At 21.3% G+C, this 7181-nt stretch overlaps 1 long non-coding RNA gene across 2 annotated transcripts in view; it reads right to left on the reverse strand.

Annotated features, from left to right (window-relative positions):
• The window catches only part of LOC136081647 (uncharacterized), a 5858-nt gene extending 41 nt beyond the window's left edge, over positions 1 to 5817 (reverse strand). Inside the window, exons 1-3 of one of the 2 annotated variants that reach the window (XR_010638977.1) lie at positions 5643 to 5817; positions 3585 to 3795; positions 1 to 181 (exon numbers count right to left, since the gene is read on the reverse strand). The exon at positions 1 to 181 is cut by the window's left edge and continues 41 nt beyond it. This is a non-coding gene — a long non-coding RNA (uncharacterized LOC136081647). The other variant, XR_010638978.1, reaches the window with a different exon arrangement.
• Positions 5818 to 7181: the final 1364 nt, after the last annotated feature.

The raw sequence follows: 7181 nt of genomic DNA on the forward strand, positions 1-7181 counted from the left end.
TATACAATGATAAATATAAAAAAGCTTAACATATACAATTTATAGATATATATATAAAAATATAAATATTTTCTTTAAAATTTATGTGTGTGAGTGTTTGCATATATATTTATGCAATATATAAAAATACAATTAACAGGATATCGTATCGATAGGCCAGGATATCATTGAGATACAGAATCTAAATCAAAAAACAAAACTTGTACCATTAGTAGTCTGAAAGCAAATGTAAAAGAAAAATGTTATTAAATTAGTATAATCATTATTAAATTTAAAAAGTAAAAATATATATATATATATGTATATATATATATATATATATATATATATATATATATATATATATGTATATATATATATATGTATGTATATATATATATATATATATATATATATATATATATATATATATATATGTATATATATATATATATATATATATATATATATATATATATATATATATATATATATATATATATATATATATATATATATATATATGTATATATATATATATATATATATATATATATATATGTATATATATATATATATATATATATATATATATACAGGGTGTTCGGGATAAATTTGACATATTTATAATTGATTATATTTTTTTGTAGATTAGAGGTATTAATACACAATACAGGTCATTTAAAAGTTTGAACCCTTCTTCATTCATATACAAGATCTCAGAAAGGATGGATGACTGGAACCCACCTGAATCATGGAAGAGAATAACTTGCATCATGATGATTTGTGCCGGCCATCAAAATAAGGATATTATGACTGCTGCCCAATGCTCCCTGAACACAGTAAAAACAATCAGGTATGAACTAGAGACTTGCAATGGTGACTATGAGGATGTAGTAATAAGAAAGATCCCTAGCAGACAATCTGATTGCATTCATACAGCAGAATTCCTCGCAAGTCTGCAGGAACAGGTGTTGAAGAACCCTGGCATTGGAATTCGGGCTTTGTCACGTGAAATGAATGTTGCATCCTCTACTATGAAGCTTGCACTCAATGAAGACCTTGTATATATATATAAAAAATTATATAATTTTGTATATATATATATATATACAAAATTATATAATTTTGTATATATATATATATACAAAATTATATAATTTTGTATATATATATATATACAAAATTATATAATTTTGTATATATATATATATATATATATATATATATATATATATATATATATATATATAATATATATATATATATATATATATATATATATATATATATATATATATATATATATATATATATATATATATATATATATATATATATATACAGTATTATTTATGTCAGAATCTATACAACTGCAAAAGTTTTAAGTTTTTTTTTTAACTTGATTCCAGAGAGAAAAAAAAAACATTTATAACTCTTTTTAACTCAATGCAAAAGTAACTCTATTAAATGAACTTTGCTAACTTAGAGTTTTTCTGTCTAAAATAAATGTGACAAAAGTAAGAAACATCTACATTTTTATTATGAAATATAATGCTTTGTCAATAACTAATTACTTATAAGTATTAACATCAAAAATATTTTGTTAAAGTTATTAACAATAAGCATTTTAAACTATATTTTTTGGAATTTATTTTTAGAAAAAGTTAAAATAACAATAATGGTTTATTCTCAAAATTATTCATTGGACATCAGATCTCGGGTCACTTTTGATTGAAAAAAGGGCTTAACCTACAAGCAATGTGATGAAAAATATCAAATATCAGTAAGTGGTGTTAGGAAGATGTGTATAAAGTATGAAACAACTGGTTCTGCTGAAAATCAGAAAAGACTTGGTCGCCCCATTAATACTTCAACAATAACCAATATCCTAATTGCACTGATAAAAAAAAAAAATTCAACAATAACCTAAAGGCAGATGGTTGAAAATCTTAAATTAAATGTTTTCTATCGAACTGTACAGAGAAGACTTAATTTAAGTGGTTTAATAATTTAGGTAGTTTAAATAAACCTTCTCCAGAAAAGTAAACCTCTCATTAGTTGTATAAGCAAAGAAAAACTTTTAGCATTTGCAAAACTGCATATTAACAAGTGTGAGGCATTTTGGAACTTAGTGTTATAGACTGATAAGAATAAATGTCAAATACTTGGCTTAAAAAACGACAAAGAGTTTGGCGCAGACCTTGTGATGCACTCTTAGATAAAAATCTTACAAAAACAGTCTAGCATGGAGGTGGCTCGCCTATGGCTAGGGGATGTTTTGATTCAAGTAGTGTGGGACGACTGGTGAATGTTGAATGTATAATGACAGGGAAGTTGTATGTTGATTAGCTTTCAAAAAATTCATGTCAAACCGTTTAAGAATTGATCGCAAATTTTTTTTTCACCATGACAACAACCCTAAACACACATGCAAAGCAGCAGAACAGTTCATAAACAAATGTAAAGCTAACATCCTTAAATGGCCGCCACAAAGTCCAGACCTTAACCCTGTTGAAAATATATATGGGTAATTTTGAAATCTAAAATAACTGTAAAATAGCTCATTTTATTTAATAGAGTTACTTTTACAATGATTTAAAAAAAAACATAAATATTTTTTTTCTTGTTTACAATCAAATTTTAAAAAAATATAAAATTTTTGCAGTTAAGTAGACTCCAACATAAATAATTTTGTTTTGTTTGTTAGAGTTCTGAATTTATCAAAAATTTTATTGCTATATATATATATATATATATATACATATATATATATATATATACATATATATATATATCTATATATATATATCTATGTATACATATATATATATATATATACGTATATACATATATATATATATATATATATACGTATATACATATATATATATATATATATACGTATATACATATAAATATATATATAAATATATATTTATATGTATATAAGTGTATATATATATATATATATATATATATATATATATATATATATATATATATATATATATATATATATATATATATATATATATATATATGTATGTATATACATATACATCCACCAGAACTTTACTTAATAAACTTACACCTAAAATCAAATTATCACATGTCAAAAAAATTTAAACAGTATTATTAAAATCAGATATGACTAATAGTTATTATTAAGTTTTATTTATTCTTCACCATATAAAAAGTTAAATGCAAAGAGAAACACAATCATTCACTAACATAATTACTTTCATTCTTTTTTGGAGTCCTCTGTAGTTGCAAAATTAAATCCTTCGCCTACTTCTTTATCTAATAATAGATACTTATAAGTAATTATTTAGTAAAACAAAAATGTAAAAACTAAAACGTAGACCCAGTGCAAACAGATTACGATATATATCTAGGCAATCATAATACAATAAACAGATTCAAAATTTTACTTATCCCAAAATAAAACTAAGACTTATTAGATGTTTATTTGATATAGTACTTCACCGTTAATTATAGAAGTTTATTTGATATAGTACTTCACCATTAATATAAAACTATAACAGTTTTTTTATTCATATAAAACAATTAAAATAGCAATGAGTACTGTAAAATTTAATGACCTCTAGTAACTTTAAATCTTTTAACTCTAAGCTTGTTCCATGAATAATCAATTCGAAAACTATTATAGGCAGCTTTCATTGCGTGAACACCAGTGGACAAAAATAACCAACCATCTTCTACCCAACAACATAGAGCAACTGCCTCTGCTTCAATCTGTTTTTTAAATAAACAACTTAAGCCCAAGATTGTGAAGTCATTGTAATAGATCATCTAAAAAAAAGGCATCATTTGTTTTATTTACATATATATATAAATATATATAATAATAAATATATATATATATTTATATATACATATATGTTTATATTATATATATATATATAATATATATTTATATATATATATAATACATATATATATATATATATACATTTATACACAAATATATATGTTTATATGTATACATATATATATATATATATATATACATATATATATATATATATATATATATATATATACATATACACACATATATATACATATATATACATTAACACACATATATATATACATATATATATATATATATATATATATATATATATATATATATATATATATATATATATATATAATGTATGTATATATATATGTATATATACATATATATACATATATATATATACATTTATAAACAAATATATATGTATATATATATGTATATATACATATATATATATATATATATATACATATATACATATACACACATATATATACATATATATATACATATACACACATATATATATATACATATATATATATATATATATATATATATATATATATATAATGTATGTATATATATATTTATATATACATATATGTTTATATTATATATATATATATAATATATATATATATATATATACATTTATAAACAAATATATATGTTTATATGTATGTATACAAACATATATATATATATATATACATACATATACACACATATATATATACATATATATATATATATATATATATATATATATATATATATATATATATATATATATATATATATATAAATACATATACACACACATATATATATATATATAAATATATATATATATATATATATATATATATATATATGTATATATATACATAATGTATGTATATATATGTATATATATACATATATATGTATATATATATATATATATATATATATGTATATATAAAATGTATATATTTCTTATATATATATATATATATATATATATATATATATATATATATATATATATATATATTCATAATTACATGCATTAATACATAATATTAAAATAAATAAAAATACATATCAAAGGTATGTGATAAATAATAAATGTTAGAATTATATATACAACACCAACTCTAAAATTAGGACTAGAAATATAAACATTATATATACATATATAAAATGTATATATTTCTTTTATATATATTCATAAATTTACCCATATATATATGCATAAATACATATTAATAAAATAAATAAAAATGTATGATAAAGAATAAATGTTAGAATTAAATATACAACACCAACTCTATAATTAGGACTTAATACTTTTTCTAATAAAATTAGAAGTTTTTCAAAAAAATGGAAATAAAGTTTCTTACCCAAACGTGTTTTTATATAAAAAAAAATTAATAATTCATACTTTCATTATTGGTCGAAGATTTTATACTGAATATTTGCTTGATAATTAGGGTAAGGTGTTTAAAGTTTTTCAAATAAATAAAAAAATTAGTCTGTGAACAGACTAAATTTAGTCTGACTTATTATGTTTTAATAATTTTGATATTACTTAAAACATCTGAATCTTATTAAAATTAAGTGCTATTTTTAACTTAGAAATAACATATTTAATACAACTTTGCAATTTATTAAAATGGTCATTTTAAAATAAATAAATCATCAACAAAAATAACCTGAATAAACCGAATATACTCTGAGATTTATGTATATTATATACAATTTGATGCAAAATCTAAAAGTTTTAAATTAGCCGCAATAAAAAGAAGTTATAAAACATAACTTTATCAAAATATTTTTTTTATACCATCTGCATGCATTCTATTAAGTTTTCGTTGCCTTTTCTTTACGGCAAATTATTTTTGTAATGGCTAGTTAATGAGACAATAATTTTCAATGTGTCACTTCCTCAACGTTGTCAAAACAACGTTTAATTAACGTTGGCAAAATAACACTTTTTCAACGTTTTTTAAATACCACATTTTCAACGTTGGTATATGTAACGTTGAATAAGAGTAATTCCATGTCAAAACAACCAGGCCATGCAACCCTATGTCTTTGGATTTTTTTTATATTTTTACCATAGTTAGTACATTATAAAATAAGATAAATCCCAAAATTTTAAGGTCTAACTCCCAACGGTTTGTGAGTAATGGTTGTTTTAATTTTAGCTACTATTATTGATTTGGTCATTTTCTGCCATTTTTAATTTTACATTTCTCTTTATAAAACCAAGCCTTTAAACGTGTGAATTCTAAAAATAAGTGACTTAGTTAATCTCAAGGTGAGGAATTTAAATATATAAATAAAAAACTCATTTTATAATTAAAAAGTACCTAAATATCAATTATAAATGTTATTATAATGGACACCTGCCCCAGTAAAATTTTTAGGTGTGCGGTAAATTATTAAAGCCTAAAAATTCAAATTTGGTCATTGTATGTTTGAAGAACATTGTGTGAAAAAATCATTTATGCCAAATACATAGTTTTGTAAATATTTTACTTTTGTACTAAAAATGTATATATAATTGTAGGGGCGGAGCACGATTTTTTGGTGTTTGAGTGAAATAACTTCCATCTAAGTTCTATACTCCATACCTTTGAATGTTCATACTTATGTTATTTAAGGATGTTTTGCAAAAAATTGCGTTGCAAAGAGCCTGGGAACAGAAATACCCTAAAAAGTAGAAATCATCCGCCCAAACGTGAAGTGAATTGATTTTTCCAAACAGAAAAATTACTTACTGTAATAAGACTAAAAATTGTACATATTTTTAAGATTTTGTCAAAAAATCATTTGGCATTTAGAAGGTATAACAATGTAAAGTTTACAACGCCCTCAAAACGAGGGGGTTGTTTAATTAGGTATGATTTCTAAACAAATCATTATTTTTCAATGAAATTTTATTACCTTAATGAAATTTCTACCTAGTTTAGGATATTAGAATTCATATTTCAAAAAATTAATTTCTCCCACGTTTTAGATTTCTAATTTTTAGGGTTTTTTTGTTCCCAAGTTCTTTGCAGCGCAAATTTTTGCAAAACATCTTTAAATGACATAAGTATGAACATTCAAAGGTTTGGAATATAGAACTTACCTGGAAGTTATTTAACTCAAACACCAAAAAATCGTGAATCCGCTCCTGAATTAAACGTGCAATTTTTTTTCCTAAGAGTAATTTCATTTCAAAACAACCAGGCCATACAGCCCTAAATTCTCTGATTTTTTTTTCAATTTTCGCCAAAGTACTTTAGGAAAAAATGATAATTCCTACCTAAATCTAAATCTAAGTGGTTCTCAAGTTATGAAAGTTTTTTTAATGCATTTTTTGTTTTCTTTTTGT

Source organism: Hydra vulgaris, chromosome 06 (assembly GCF_038396675.1).
Source record: "Hydra vulgaris chromosome 06, alternate assembly HydraT2T_AEP".
Classification (NCBI taxonomy): Eukaryota; Metazoa; Cnidaria; class Hydrozoa; order Anthoathecata; family Hydridae; genus Hydra; species Hydra vulgaris.